The sequence below is a fragment of the Dasypus novemcinctus genome, chromosome 14 (genome assembly GCF_030445035.2).
Source record: "Dasypus novemcinctus isolate mDasNov1 chromosome 14, mDasNov1.1.hap2, whole genome shotgun sequence".
NCBI classification, from domain to species: Eukaryota; Metazoa; Chordata; class Mammalia; order Cingulata; family Dasypodidae; genus Dasypus; species Dasypus novemcinctus.
In genome coordinates, this window is record NC_080686.1 from 67,362,551 (window position 1) to 67,378,963 (window position 16,413).

The 16,413-nt window shown below is 42.7% G+C and overlaps 1 protein-coding gene across 3 annotated transcripts in view; it reads left to right on the forward strand.

Moving 5' to 3' along the window:
• Positions 1–16,413, forward strand: part of DCSTAMP (dendrocyte expressed seven transmembrane protein) — a 64,095-nt gene that overhangs the window by 27,832 nt on the left and 19,850 nt on the right. Inside the window, exon 1 of one of the 3 annotated variants that reach the window (XM_004457559.5) lies at positions 15,826–15,909. The exons of 1 other annotated variant lie outside the window; for it this stretch is intronic. The gene's annotated coding sequence lies outside the window, so the exon portion shown is untranslated. Of the gene's footprint in view, positions 1–15,825; positions 15,910–16,413 lie in introns of those variants that run through there. One more of the 3 variants, XM_058275900.2, reaches the window with a different exon arrangement.

Below are 16,413 nucleotides of genomic sequence, written 5' to 3' on the forward strand. Positions count from 1 at the left end.
CACTGCGCGTGGGCCAGCTCCACCTGGGTCAGGGAGGCCCGGGGTTTGAACCGTGGACCTCCCATGTGGTAGACGGATGCCCTAACTACTGGGCCAACTCACCGCCCTAATTAGTCTTTCAGTCTATGAGTCTATTTAGCACTCTTAAAAATTTCTTTTAGTAATGCACTGTTGTTTTCTGGAATACAAATGCTTTACATCCTTGGTTAAGGTTAATCCTAAATGTTTGATTCTTTTAGTAGCTATCATAAATGGAATTATTTTTCTAACTTCCTCCTCAGATTGCACATCACTAGTATGTATCCTGACACTCTACTGAAATTATTTATTAGCTCTAGCAGCTTTGTTGTAGATTTTTCAGGACTTTCTAGGTTAGGATCATATCAACTGCAAATAGCAAAAGTTTTACTTCTTCCTTTTGGATTCGGATGCCTTTTGTTTGTTTTTCTTGCCTGGTTGCTCTACCTAGAACCACTAGCACTATATTAAACAACAGTGGTGACAGTAGGCATCCTTGTCTTGTCCCTGATCTTAGCGGGAAAGCTTTCAGTCTTTCACCATTGAGTACAAGGTTAACTGTGAGTTTTACATACATGGCCTTTATTATGTTGAAAAAGTTTCCTTTAATTCCTATCTTTTATTTTATCAATAAAGGATACTGTATTTTGTGAAATGCCTTTTCTGCATCAATTGATAGGATCATGTGATTTTTCTTCTTTGAATCCTTGGTAGAACTCATCTGTGAAACTATCTGGTCCTGGGCTTTTCATTTTGGGGAATTTTTTGATGACTGTTTCAATCTCTTTACTTGTGATTGGTTTGTTTGTGTCTATTTCTTGTAGGGTCAGTGTAGGTTGTTTTTATTTTACCAGGAATTTTTCCATTTTGTCTACATTGTCTAGTTGGTGTACAGTTAGTTATTCATAGTATCCCCTCCATCTTTTATTTCTGTGGAGTCAGGAGTAATGTTCCTGTTCTTATTATTTTATTTATTTACATCTCTCTCTTTTTTGCTTTGTGAGTCTAGCTAAGGGTTTATCAATTTTGCCAATATCTTGAAGAACCAACATTTGGTTTTGTCAATTCTAAGTTTCATGTGTTTTTTTTTTTTGTTGTTTTTGTTTTTGTTCTCAGTTTCATTTATTTCTGTTCTGATCTTTGTTATTTCATTTCTTCTGCTTGCTTTGGGAATAGTTTGCTGTTCTTTTCCTAGTTCCTCCAGCTATATAGTTACCTCATTGATTTTTAACTTTTTCTTCTTTTTAAAATGTAAGCATTGAGGGCTATAAATTTCCCTTTCAGCACTGCCTTTGCTGCATCCCATAGGTTCTGGTACGTTTTCATACCAGGTTCTGGTATGTTTCCATTTGTTTCAAGATATTTATTGATTTACCTAGAAGTTTCTTCTTTGACCCATGGATTATTTAAGAGTGTGTTGTTTGTTCTTCATATATTTGTGCATTTTCCCTTTTTTCCACCTCTTGTTGATTTCCAACTTTATTCCATATGATCAAGAAAGTGCTTTGTATAATTTCAATTGTATTGAAATGTATTGAGATCTGCTTTATGACCCAACATATGGTCTATCCTGGAGAAAGATCCATGAGCACTTGAGAAGAATATATATATTGCTCTTTTGGGGTGCGGTGTTCTGTATATATCTCTTAGGTTTAGTCCATTTATCATATTATTCCAGCTCTCTGTTTCTTTATTGATCCTCTGCCCAGATGTTCTATCCAATACTGAAATCTCCAACTATTATTGTAGAATATCTCTTTCTCCCCTCAATTTTGCCAGTGTTTCCCTCATGTATCTTGGTTTTGCCAGTGTTTGCCTCATGTATACTGATTAGGTGCATATACATTTATAGCTGTTATTTCTTCCTGGTGAATTGCCCCTTTTATTTATATATAGCATCTTTCCTTGTCTCTAATAACAGTTTTGCTTTTAAAGTCTATTTCATCTAAGGATAGCTACTCCAGCTTTTTTTTTTTTTTCCATTACTGCATGGTAGGATATCTTTTTCCAGTCTTTTTCTTTCAGTCTTTTCGTCTAAGGTGAGTCTCTCATAGACAGCATATGGATGGCTCATATTTTCTTATCCATTCTAACAGTCTGCTCTTTTTGATTGGAGAGTTTATTCCATTAACATTCAAAGTTATTACTGTAAAGGCAGTTTTTATTTCACCCATTTTGACTGTTCGGTTTTTCTGTCTTATTTTATTTTTGCCACTCTTTTTATACTTTTAATTACTTTTACTGATATAATCTTCATTTCTAGACACTCTTCCAAGCCTCTTTCTTCTGAATTTTCTCTTCAGGCTCTAGCATTCCCTTTAGTATTTCCTGCAAAGCTGGTCTCTCTGTTACAAACTCTCAGTTTCTGTTTATCTGTGAATATTCTAAACACATCCTCATTTTTGAAAGACAATCTTGTCAGATATAAGATTCTTGGCTGGCAATTTTTGTCTTGCAGTATGTTAAATATACCATACCTCTGCCTTCTTGCCTCCATGGTTTCTGATGAGAAATCAGCATTTAATCTTATTGGGTATCCTTTATATGTTATGCATTTCTTTTCTCTTGCTGCCCTCAGAATTCTCTCTTTGTCTTTGGCATTTGACATTCTGATTAGTATGTGTCTTGGAGTTGGTCTATTTGGATTTAATTTGGATGTGAATACATTGTGCTTCTTAGACATGGATATCTATGTCCTTCAATAGGGTTGGGAAATTTTCTACCATTATTTCTTTAAATCTTCCTTCTGTTCCTTTTCCCTTCTCCTTCTGGGACACCCATAACAGATGTGTTTGAATGTCTCTTTTTTAGATTAATTTTTTAAAAAAGAAGCTTTAGATTATGTAAATGTTACATAAAAAAATATAAGGTATTCTCATATGCCCCACTCCCTCCCCATTCCACAGTTTTCTGCTTTAACAACATCCCTCATTAGTGTGGTACATTTGTTACAATTGATGAACTATTGAAGCATTGCTACTAACTATGTATTGCAGTTTACATTATAATTTACACTCTGTCCTGTATAATTTCATAGGTTATAACAAAATAGACAATGGCCTGTACATCACTGCAATGTCATGCAGGACAACTCCAATGTCCCAGAAATGCCCCCCTATTACACCTATTCTTCCCTCTCCCATCCCTCAGAACGTCTGGTGGCCAAATCAATGATAAGAGTTCTTCCATTGCTAGAATAATAATAGGTCTATAGCAGAATAATAATAAGTCTACTTTAGTCCATCGTTCATTCCCCAATCTTGAGGATTTGGGGATGTTGATGCCCACTCTGCTTCTTATTGAAAGGGAACTTAGATCTCATGGGTCAGATGGATGGAACTATCTTGCTTGAAGTTGCAGACACTCTCTGATCCTTGGGATGGGTATTATCCATCATCATCTCCTTGTTAGTTGTTCTGGGTAAGTCCAATGAAATGGAGAGTAGGTATTGCAACTCTGTTGAAATTCAGGGCTCAACTGGCACATGGATGGATAGAAGAGTTAAGTCTCTGGGACATATATTTATCAAGTATAGTGCTAATTATAGGTTCAAATAAAAGGGGAAAAAGAGCCAGGCATAGAGAACCTGTAAACAAGTCTAACTCTGTTACAATGGGGCGCACAAATTCCAAGGTAAGGCCCACTGACATGTTGCTGAATCCCTGAACTTGTCTGTCCTGCTTATATTATCTGGATGTCTCTAGAGTGCTCAGTAGTCCAGCTATTTGAGGCACTGTTTGCTGTGGCAGTCAATGAGATCCTGCTGAGACAGGAATAAGCATGAATAAGCATAACCTCTGGAATGACCTCCCAACTCATTTGAAGTCTCTTAGCCATAAAAACTCATTTGTATTTACCATTTTCCCCTTTTCGCCAAGGTTTTTTTCCAGATTAATTATAATTGGCACTTGGTAATAATCCCTCAGTGCCAGGGAGGCTTATCCCCAGGAGTCATGTCCCATAGTGGGGAGAAGGTAGTGTGTTTATACGCTGAGTTTGACTTAGAGAGAGGACACATTTGAACAACAAGGAGACTTTCAAGAGGTAACTCCTAGGCAGTATATAATACTAGCCTAAGTTTCTATTTCAGAAGAAAAGGTTCATATGTACAATCATCAATATCAAGGGCCTGGCTTAATGGTCTGTCCTTCAGTAGGCACTGCCCTTGCACTTCAGGAATTCTTGCTGTCCTATTAGAGAATGTAGCAGAACTCCCCAGGATGGGAATTCAACCCACTTTTTGTTACTGTATGTATCTCTGCCCACTGAAACAATGCCCCATAAATACTTGAGCATATTCATATGCCTTAGAGGCATGCCCCAGGTGACTTCCTTCCCATGAATCCCCCCAAAACTGACACCCTGCATCAGTGATCTACCCTGACACTATTGTGACCCTTCTGTGATCCAAAACCTCTCCAAAAAGGAAGCTAACAAAATAACCAAATAAAATTAATAAGAAATGAAATAATAATTTAAAAAACAATTGATAAAATTTTTAAAAATTAAAAAATTTGAAACAATAAAAGAATTTTAAAATTTCATTTATTGTCACTTTCATTCCCAGAAGATTTGCTGTTTTTCTATTTATGCTTTCAAATTCTTTTTTGTGTGTATCCAGTGTCTTCTTAATAGCCTTACTATCTTTAGGCTTCTCCTTGAATTTATTAAGGAGATTTGTTTGAACATCTATGATAAGTTGTCTCAATTACTTTATGTCATCTGGAAGCTTATCTTGTTTCTTTGACTGTGCCATATCTTCCTATTTCTTGGTATGGATTGTAAATTTTGTTGGTGTCTTGTCATCTGGTTTACTAGATGTATTTATTCTGGGTGCGGTTTCTCCCTTTAGTTTAGAACTTTCTTGCCTTTTCTTCCTTAATTATTGTGTAGCACGAGCTGAGAATGTAGTTAGTACTATAAGCTGTAGAGGAACTGATGAAGCTTCTCCCACCTTTCTCCTCTGCCACAGGTAAAGACAAAGCCGCAGCCATATGTAATAATCCAGGTTGTGCAGGCCAAGACTATTTGTAGTTGCCCAGATAGACTGATGAATCTTCACACCCTTCCTCCACTGCCTGGGGCAGGAATGGACCTGCAGGTGTGGGCAGAATTATATGCCATGAGCATCCAAAATCATTGCACTTGCTCAGGTAGACTAATGTAGCACTGGCCCCCTCCTCTCCTGCCAGGGGTGGAGACGGACCCTTCAGAACACCCAAAAATCTAATCTGTGTGGGCCAAATGGGCCTGCAGTTACTGTGACAGGCTGAGGAAGTAGCGTTTCCTCTGCTCTTTAGGGGGTGGCGATGGATCTACAGGCACCAAACAGTTCGAAAGTGCCTGCCATTGCCCAGAGAGGCCAAGGAAACACCAACCCCATCCTATCATATGGGGTGGAGATGGAATAGAAGGCACTTAATGAACCAGTTTGTATGGGCCAAAAGCACCTGCAGTTGCTCAAAGAGGCCAAGGAAACAGCTCCTCTCCTATCCTATTGGGTACAGGGATGGAGCCCCAGATATCTGACTATTCAGTCTGTGCTGGCCAAAAGTGCCTGCAGTTACCTGGAGAGGCTGGGGCAGGTTCCTGCAGCTTCCACCCTCCTGGAGGTGTGGCTGCAGTCTAGGTGAGGGCTACAATCCAGTCTGGGTGGAAAGAAGCCAGTCCCTTCCATCACTATGATTTTCAGTCCACCCTTTTTCTGCTTATGCCAGGGGCAGAGTTAAAATGGTAGTTACCAGCTTCTTTCTAACTTGGACAGTTTCAAACTTCTTGGGATCATACTTTAGACCACTGAGTTTACTAATCAGTAGCTGAAGTCAGCGACCAACCATCCCTTCCTTCCCCGTTTTTGGGAAATGGAGCTTCCAACTCCAGCCATGGAATATCTCCAGAGGCAATTTGTGCCACCAGTGGAGGATGAACACTGACCTTTGCGGTGTGGAGTGCTCTACTCATGTAAGTTCACTACAGATGGGCAGTCTCCCACTCCCATTGTTTCAGGGATGTTGCAGGATGCTTTTCTGATAGCCTCTGCACCCAAACAGGTGCTTTAGATAGCTCTGGGTGATTACTAACTGTTCTGTAGGACAAGCTGACTCTTGGAGTTCCTTATTTAGCTGCCATCTTGCTGAGACTTGCCTTAAATTAGGTTTTAATCTAAAGAGGCAAACACTTGCTACTCTCTGGTTTTACAGATCTATTTTCAAAGACCCATCTTCTATCTAAGTGAATTTTATACCTTGAAACCCGACTTCAGCTTCTGGAATGTATTTCCCATGCAGGGGAGTCAGCTGATTCTTGCTGGAGAATAATCTGGGGTGGGGTGGTGGCCCCTGGGCCTGGGCCTATGTGACCTGCTGTCTGGCAGTGCTGCTGGGCAGCCTGCTCCCAGAGTCCTGACTTTCTGCAATCCCAGCTCTGTCAGATCCCAGCGACTGGGCCCACCACTGCTTTCCCGCTGTGATTATGCATTTCTGGGGTTATCCTGCCATCTTCAGAGCCCATGTTCTCAGGAGTTAAGTAAGATTTGAGATCACGTGCCTTATGAGTTGAGGGAGAAATTAGGAAATGCTATAGCTCTTGATGTAACTCAGAGCCACACATTTGATGATGCTATAACCATAGGGGTCACAGTGTAATAGAAATTTAAAGCCAGAGGTCATCTGCTCTTACCCTGCCATATTGCAAATGAAAAAACAGAAGCTCAGAGCAGTTAAGTGACTTTCTTAAGAACACACAGCCTGACAGTGGCAGAGGTGTGTGTGTGAGAACTAGGAAAACCATCGCAACACTACCGACCCTACCGCTAGGCATTATGCCAGCTGGCAGCTTGTGTGGTTGAGGAAACAAACCAGACAGCCCGTCAGTGTGAACTCAGGGTGTTTACAGTAATTTTACAGATGACCATTGTAAGATAATATCATTATAGGCCAGCCAATGCAGGTAAGGAGGCTGCAATTTGAACAGATCCTGCTACTTGATAAAATAAGTAAGACAGTGGTTCTTTATGAATGCTAACATAACAGAAACATCAAGCAAAATAAATAAGCATGTGACTCTAGCGGGGGAGCCAAAACACATCTCTGTCATGACAGCTATCTTTCTGCCCTAAAATTCTCATTTTGCATGTCTATGTTCTGCACCAGACTGGGAGTGTCTCAAAGTCTGGGACGGTGGCCTATTCCCTCAAAGGCCCTAGTAACTGGCTTGGTATCAGCTGCAATTGTTCTCAATAACTATTTGTCAAGCTGAAACTATGAAGCGTCAAAATGTACCTCATTTTCTTCCCAGTGTGCAATATGGCATTCTGTGGTGGAACATCTTACAGATCATGTTCTTTCATTTTGGTGTCCCTCTGGCAGGTGGTGCTTTTACACAGTTGTGTCATGTGCAGGTTAGACAGGTCACTCTCCTGACCAGAGCTGAAACACAATGAATCCATCAGACACGAAAGGCAACAAGACTGAGAAGAGAGTCAGAAGGAGGCAGTGGAAGTCTCAAGAATCACGGGAAAGAGTTTGGACTGTAATCTGTGGCAATGGAGATCAGATGTACATCTTAGAAAGTTTATTCTATTCTTTCAGAGGAACAGAAAAGAAAGTTCTGAAATCAATATGACTAATTTGAACTTCTTATAAGAGGAGGCAGGCATTTCAAATCCATGGAGAAATTATGCATTGACCATTTATTAAATAATGTTGGACTAACTGATGAACCATTTCAGTAAAGAGCAATATGAGATCCTGTGGTAGGCCAAAGGGACTTTGAGCAGGTAATTAAGTATCTTGAGATGGGAATAGCAGCCTAGATTGCACAGGTGAGCCCAAAGTAATCATAAGCGTCCTTATAAGTGAAAGGCGGAAGCAGGAGCATCAGAGTCAGAGAAGGAGATGCTATGATGGAAGCAGAGGTTGGAGTGACTTGATTGCTGTCTTTGAAGATGGAAGGGGCCCAGAGCCAAGGAACATAGTAGGCAGCCTCGAGAAGCTGGAAAAGTACGTAAGCAGATTCTCCACTAGAGCTACTGTAGGAACACAGCTGTACCTTGATTTTAGCCAGTAGGTCTTAATTAAGACCCATTTCAAACTCATAGCCTCTAGACCTGTAAGAATATTAATTTGCATAGTTTTAAGCTACAAGTTTGTGGCAATTTATTAAAAGGCAATAAAAATTGAATACAGATCCCTAGTTCATAATTTATAAAATAAGTGTTAGAAAGGTTATATACTTATATGGGAATATCCCACTGAGATTCAAGTTGCTGTATGGTGCATTGTGGGAACACAGGCTCAGGCACAACAGAAGTTTTCAGTAAATGTCCTCGTTATTACTTACACAGCACAAAGGGTCCAAAAGGAAGAGCGATCCCATCATGGTGGTCTCCTGGGGAGGCCAAGTGCTCTGGTCAGTGTCAGTGGATGGCAGCTCCTCATGCCCCCTCTTTGCGTAGGAGAGGAGAGACCCTGCGCGGTTTGAGTGTTGAGTATTTTTACACCCCTGGCAGAGGGGACCCAGCCATTAAGAGTTCCCGCCCTGATAAGCAGCTGGGGTTGCTTGTTCCAAGTTTCTGGGTTTAAGATGTGGTCATTAGACCTGCTGTCTCTCCCAGGTTCTGGAGTGGAAACATATTGAAGCATGTGCACACAATAGAAAAAGGGGTGGGCGGGTAGCCGTGGGCTGGGAGATGGCCACAGTGTGTCCCTGACTTCCCCAGTACCTGTGGGTGAAAACAAAACAAACAAAAACTTGTGGGAAGAGTAGAATATTCTAAGTATGACTTCAAAGACAAAGAGTGATAGCATTTTTTAAGAAAAAAAAAAAAAAACCCACACAAATAAAATTAAAATGACAAAGTGGAAAAATATTTGGAGTGTATAAATGGACAAGATTATCTCTGGTAGCATGAAGGGTGATTTTCTACAATGAACATGTATTACTTTTTGTAAAGAAGATACAATTTTAACAGAAGTTCAGTCATTGGGCAGTTGTATTAAAAAAAGGAATTAGAGGGACGTGGATGTGGCTCAACTGATAGAGTGTCCACCTACCATATAGGAGGTCCAGGGTTCAGTACCCAGGGCCTCCTGACCCATGTGGTGAGCTGGCCCATGTGCAGTGCTGCTGCACAAAAGGAGTGCTGTGTCACGCAGGGGTGTCCCCCACATAGGGGTGCGCCCTGCAAGGAGAGTTGCTCCCCTGTGAGAAAAAAGTGCAACCCATCAAGGTGTGGTGCCGCGCACACAGAGAGCTGATGCAGCAAGATGACGCAACAAAAAGAGAACACAGATTCCTGACAAGAATGCAAGTGGACACAGAAGAACACACAGTGAATAGACACAGAGAGCAGACAATCGGGGCGGGGGGGGAGGGGGAAGGGAGAGAAGTAAATAAAAATCTTAAAAAAAAAGGAATTAGAGATGGATACAGACATTTCACCAAAGAAGAAACAGGGATGGCAAATAAGTATGTGAAAAGGTGCTCAATATCATTAATCACTAGCAAAATGCCAATTAGAACTATAATATACCACTACACACCTATTAGAAGGGTTAAAATTCAATAGACCGATGATACCAAGTGTTGGTGAAGACAGGAAGTGAGTGGCGCCCTCATACTCTGTTGGAGGGAAAGAAAGTGCTACAACTGCTTTAGAAACCTTCAGTCATTTCTGAAAAGCTAAACATACACCTACCATAGGATCTGCATAGGTATTTTCCTCAAAGAAATGAAAGCATATATAAAGACTTGTATGCAAATGTTCCTAGCAGCTTTATTTTTCATAGCCCTAAGCAGGAAACAAGCCAAATGTCCATCAACAGGTTTATGGATAAACAAATTGTGGTATTTCCATACAAGGGAATACTATTCAGAAATTACAAAGAAATGATCTACTGATAACATGCAAAAACATGGATTAATCTCAAAATAATTATATATGAAAAATTCAGAGCAGAAAGAAGAAAAGTTGAAAAAAATACATACTGCATTGTTCCATTCATAAAAAATTCTAGAAAATGGAAGCTAATCTATGGTGGCAGAAAGCCGCTCAGTGGCTGCCTGAGCATGGAGGAGAATGGGGACAAGTAGGAAGAAGGAGTATGAAAGGTGTGTCAGGAAACTTTGGGGGATGACGAGTCTGTTCACTATCTTGATTGTGATGATGATTTCATGGGAGTACACGGGTGTCAAAACTTAAATTGTACTCCTGAAATCCGGGCAGTTTTTGTATGTCAGCAGACACAGAAGAACACACAGCGAATGGACACAAGAGAGCAGACAATGCGGGGGGGGGGGGGGGGGGGGGGGGCTGCGGGGGAAGGGGAGAGAAATAAATAACAAATCTTTAAAAAAAATAAAAAGATAGACATATTTCTGCCTAGACATGTGTTTTTGAGAGAGTGGAGAATTCTCCTCCAAATTCCTCATGGACTTCCCCTGAGGCCCCGCCGGCCAGCGTTGTATCCCACGACCCTGCCCTGACTACAGGGCCGGCTATGGTGGGAGTGGGTTCTGCCCCGAGGGAAAAGCAGAGGGGCTGCTGCGGGGGGAGCCATCCAGGGCCAGCCACCGGCACTTTCAGGCTTCTGTGGCTTTGCTCAAAATCCCCTCCCACTTTCTCCACCTGATGACCCATTCTCATCCATGGGCCCACAGGCACCCCTCAAATGCGCTCCCTTCTCTCTGGCTTTCCTTTACTCCACCTTCGACCCCCGAGAGAGTTCGGTTATCCTCACCGAGGCTTCCCCTGGCCTTACCATGTCATGCTGTTGGCCTTCTGCCTAGAGTTCTTTGCATGCGCGGCTGCCGCGCATGCCAGACGTAAGCATCTGGAATCACGCCTCTGTCCTCAGGGAGTGCCAGGACCTAGGACAGGGCCTAGCGCACAGTTTTGCTTGAAAAGAGGACTCGGACAGGAGAAAGAGCTGGTGGGGCCAGAACAGGTTCTGAGCAGACTGGCTGAAGGGGCTTCTGGTATAGAAGCCAGTGCAAAACACTGGAAGGCTTCGGTACTGACCCAGCGGAATTGAGCAATATCTAATTGTGAAGGATATAACCTTGATCATCCCAGAAAAACAGATCTGGAGACAGCACCCTGATAGGAAAAGGAGAGAACTATAGGGCAGAGACTGCACAACAAGACTTATGGGACAGTCTCTCATTGTTCATTCAACACATGCAGCTCATTACCTCTATTGGGTTGTTCTGGAAAGACTATAGCATTTTTTTTAAGGCGTTAAAAGCTATTAAATGGGCAAAGTGAAACCCTTGTCTATGCCAGACCTTGCAGGCTCACAGAATGCCCTCTCCTTAACTCTGCAAACAAAAGGGATTCCTGGGCTGGGTGGATCTCCGGGTTTGAAAATGAACCTAGGTTTGCCTGTGTTTCCATGACTCACCAAATCTATAATCACAGCTGTAGGACAGAGCTTGCTTGGTGGCAGGAGAAAGAAAGGAAGCTGCCTCTGACCCTGGGATCACACTCTAATTTCAGCGGCAACCGCTCCTGCCCTTAGGCAGAGCCCTGGAGACCCCTGGCGGTTCAGGCCCGGCCTCAGCCAGCCAGGCTGCGCGGGCCTTGGCGGTGGAGTTGGCTTGGTTCCTGTACCAGTCCTTTTCAACCTGTTCTGGGACTATTTATCCAAGAGTGGATACTCTCAAAGAGCCCAGTTCACTAACTGCGGGCTTTCAAAGTCATTAAGGAGCATTTGAGGTGAATCAGGTTAAAATTCCCAGTTGAGCATAGCTTTTCCATTCTCTAACTTCACTTGAAGCCCAGGAAAGAAATCTTGTAGCAAATGCATAATTGCATCTGCTTACATCCCTGTCCCTTAGCATTTAGCTGCCCCCCCTTAACGAGTCTCCTAGGCCCCAACCCGGTTGGCTATTTCTTCCAACTCCAAAGTCCTGGCATTGCTGAGAGACTTTCAGAATCATCACTGGTCCCTGGGGGCTGCTGGACCATCGGTTTCCTCACCTCAGTGGTTTCTTCTAGCTGCTGTTCCCAGTTGCTCTCTGCGAGTCAGCACCCTCTGCCTCCCCGCTCTCTGAGCAAAAGGCTCCATCTCCTCCTTCCTGGACAGGGTGGAGATTGTCCTCAGTTTTCCTCTTTCCTTCCTCAAAGAGCACCAACATCTCTCCTCTTGTCCTCATTCTCTTTTGCAAGTCTGATATGCTAAATTTTCTTCCAAAAATCAAAATCATTGCATCTCTATCTTTATTCTCTATCTTTATTTCCATCCCCAATACCACTACTAAGTAGCTGGCTTGCTATTTCTCCATCACTTCCTCTTTCTCTCCTCTACTTCATTCCCCAGTCCACGGCAGGGTGATCCTGCCCCCACCCATCTATTGCACTGACACTTCCCAAGAACCCTAGTTGCCTCCCCCTAACCAAAGGTCTCCAGGCTGCCCCTTCTTCTCCATTCCTGTGGCCACTCCCTTTCTTGAGGCCACCAGCTTTGTTTCTATATGAGCCAATCAGACAACCACCCTGCAGTCTGGGTCTTCTTGTTCAAGGGAAAACATCTTGCTTCAGTGGCTCTTGACCTTCCGAATGAAGTCCGCCCTCCTTCCATGAAGGGCCTTCACGGATGTGGCACTGCAGGCTTGCTCCTAGCACCTTACACTTCAGTCATATCCAGTTTTTCCCTCATGGTCTCCACGCATTCACACTTGCTGCTTCCTCTGTCTGGAATGCCTACCCACCCCGCTTCCCAGGGTTGAGTCAAGCCCTCCGATTCACTGGAGGTAGCCATGTCCCGAAGCCCTTCCCAGAATTTCTGTTTGCCTGATGACTCTGCAGAAGGCTGAGCCCTCTGAGTGCAGGGAGGTAGCCTGTAGCCAGGGCACAACAAGCCGAGATCCACAGTCTGCTGGCCACCTCTCCTGCAACCACTCATTTGGCTAATTCTCAGCTCTTTGTCTTTATACCTCACTCTTTCTCCTAAGCCCAGGTCCATGCACCTGATGGTCACACGTTAGAAGTTTCCATCCAGATATGGAGCCAGGACCTTATTTTCCCAGCCCTGTTCCCTATGAGCCTCCATGCTCTGTGTGGTGCAGCCTGAAAGTTCCAGGTCATCTAGGATCCCTGTCCTTTCTCTCCCTCAAATTCTGTCAATTTTCTCTCCCCAGCCTAAACAAGCAGCAGCTCTATGTTTTGTCTTTCCTCCCCACTACCTCAAATTTGGTCCTCCCTCCGACTCAGGCCCCTGGCCCTGTGCTCACTCTCTTCCAAAATCACGATATTCACTAATTTATATATATATATATATATATATATATATATATATATATTTTATTTCTCTTTCCTTTCCCCTCCACCCCCCCCCCCCCCGTTGTCTGTTCTCTGTGTCTATTTGCTGCATGTTCTTCTTTGTCCGCTTCTGTTGTTGTCAGCGGCACGGGAATCTGTGTTTCTTTTTGTTGCATCATCTTGTTGTGTCAGCTCTCCGTGTGTGCGGCACCATTCCTGGGCAAGATGAACTTTCTTTCACGCTGGGCGACTCTCCTTATGGGTGCACTCCTTGCGCGTGGGTCTCCCCTACGCGGGGGACACCCTTGCGTGGCACGGCTCACCTTGCGCGCCTCAACACTGTGTGTTAGCCAGCTCCACATGGGTCAAGGAGGCCCAGGTTTTGAACCACGGACCTCCCATGTGGTAGACAGATGCCCTAACCACTGGGCCAAGTCTGCTTCCCTCACTAATTTTTATAAAGCTAATTTGCTCATGGCATTCACTGGATCCCCAGAGGCTGACTGATATTAGTGCTTCCAATCATCAGACATTTATGTATCTTTACTATGATATTTGACAAGATTTTTCATTTATTATTTAATCTTTTCCTTTATAGCAAACTTTTTTTAAACTTAAAATTATTGTAGAAGAATATTACCATCATTGTCATATATGGAGAACCAATAGCACTTGCCATGAGGAGAAAGTTTTACTATTTTTTCAACTTATGTACCAACCAAAATGAACTTGCACACCAAGTTACCTTTGGGAACCCTGGACCAGATGATTTAGGCCAATCACCTTGGGTGTTGAGGACATCCCAGGTCCCCTTGCCCTGTCTCCCACCTCCCTTCCTGATGCTGCAGCCGATGATCCACCTTTCTGAACTTCTCATGCTGTTTCCTGCCTCTGGGCCTTTGCACCTGTGCTATCGTCTGCTTAAAATTCCCTCCTGCTATTTGGTCAGTTTAAATTGGGCTCAATCTTCAAGGCCTGGCTTAAGCTCTACCTTCTCCATTTTTGAAATGTTGACTGTTCATGTTTGAAACATTCCTCTTCCTGCCAAGGCATTTCTGTAACACTTCTCTTGATCCATGTAGTATATTTACCTGTCTTGCCTCTAATACATTGCAAGCTCCTTAAAAATCAGTAAGTGGGGAAAGCAGATGTGGCTCAAGCAATTGAACTTCCACCTACCACATGGGAGGTCTGGGTGCGGTTCCCGGTGCCTCCTAAACTAAACAAGCAAGACAGTGAGCTGACATGACAGGCTGGTGTGACAAGCTGACACAACAAGATGATGCAACAAGAGACACAAGGAGGAGGAAAACATAATGAGAGATACAACAAAGCATGGAATGGAGGTGGTTTAAGTGGTTGGATGCCTCCCTTCCACATGGGAGATACCAAATTTGGTTCCTAATACTGCTTAAAAAAAGAAGACCAGCACCCAATAAAAACAGGCACAGCAAAAACAAACAACAAGGGGTGGGGGAGAAATAAATAAATAAAATAAATCTTTAAAAAAATTAGTAAGTGGGTTATTAAGTTTTACAGTCTCTAGCACCTAAAATAATTGCTGGCATTCAGTAAATTCTCAAGAAATGCCTGTTGATTTGGACATAATGAAATTGAATTGGATTGCATTGAATGATCCTCTCAAAACTCAAGGAAAAAGGGCAAACATGCTTTTCTACATGTTTGAACCTGTCTGCAATGTTGAAGATATTGTAATAAGTCTGTGAAATAGATTTTTAAAAACTGGGAGAGGGGCAGCAATCAAGGCTCTAGCCAAAAGACTAATTTTAAAATATTGCTATGTAATATCTCTGTGTATTGGTGTTTTTTAAAAAAATTTGTTGTATTTGTAAATTTACAGGAGTAATAGTTTTGAGAATACTACTTGATATCTTTTGAAATTTCCATTAGCCTCCACTCAGTCATTAAGCAAAAATTGTTATCAGTAATGACATTTAAAGTGATAACCTTCCCAGGGATATTTGCATTTCAGCAGGAATCCATGAATTTTAAAATAAAAGTTTCTGCAGTAACATTATGGGCCTCAGTCAAAGGGAAAGGGCAATTTTGTAAAAGAGTTTTGAGGCTTTTCTAATTCCCTGAAACCATACCAGCTCTTACAACTTGGAAGCTAAATTTCTAAGACAGAAAGTCCCTAGAAAATTTGGAAGCATGCCAAGGAATATCACCTTAGTCATCTCTCAGCGGCCTCCGCCTCTTCGTAGTTCTGCCCCTCAGCTATGAATGGGAGGTGAGGGCATACCATCATTTCCCATTTCCCCATTTCCCCCGGTGGGTGGGGGGGGGGCATGGGGAGGAGGAGAGTGAGGCAGAAAGAGCACGGGGTGAGAGATATGCCCTGTGTTTAAAACTGCCCTATTTCTTTTCTAGAACTGATTTTTGGAACATCTATTTCTGGGAAAATGCTAGAAAGAAATGTGTAGCTCCGCATGAGTTCTACCCTTTGTTGACATTAAATGACTTAGTCACTGTGAGAGGGAAATAAAGAGATTGATTCATGGCGGTGTGACCCTCTGGTCACTTGTGGTTCCTTTTTTCCTGTTTATATCAAGACTCACTGCTCTGGGAAGAGCACTTTTGCACCCAAAGAAGGACCTGGGAAAAAACCTGTAAGTAAGCTTTAAAAATAATCTTGATTCTGAAATTGCTTTTTTTTTTAAAATAAAAAATTAGGTAAATTTAGAATAGACAGGTGAGACAAGGATACTTTAAGTCCCCTTGTCTATACCCAAAAGTTTACCTTTGTATAGAAATATTAGAAAGTACTTTTTCATTTTGCTCCAGGTTTCTGAATAAGCTGAGGGAATATTACCGCATGCATATTCTCCTTTTAGAGCAGCTTGGGTAAACCTGTGCCCTTCCCCAGCTTTTGAAGAATTAATCCGTGGTAGCCAAGCCTCCCGGCAGTGGCGAGGAGGGAGGGCTTGCTGGTCTCCCTGAAGAAAAGCCACCACCCCTCGCTAGCAATCCGGCCTGCAACGCTTGGCGGCACACACTGATGGACTCAATTGTTCCGTAAATGCTATTCTGTTTACCCGGTAGCTCTCATTAATCTTTCCTTTCTTGTGTGAAGGCTGTTTGCACAGAGTAAGGCATTTGCTGGCTTTCCCAAG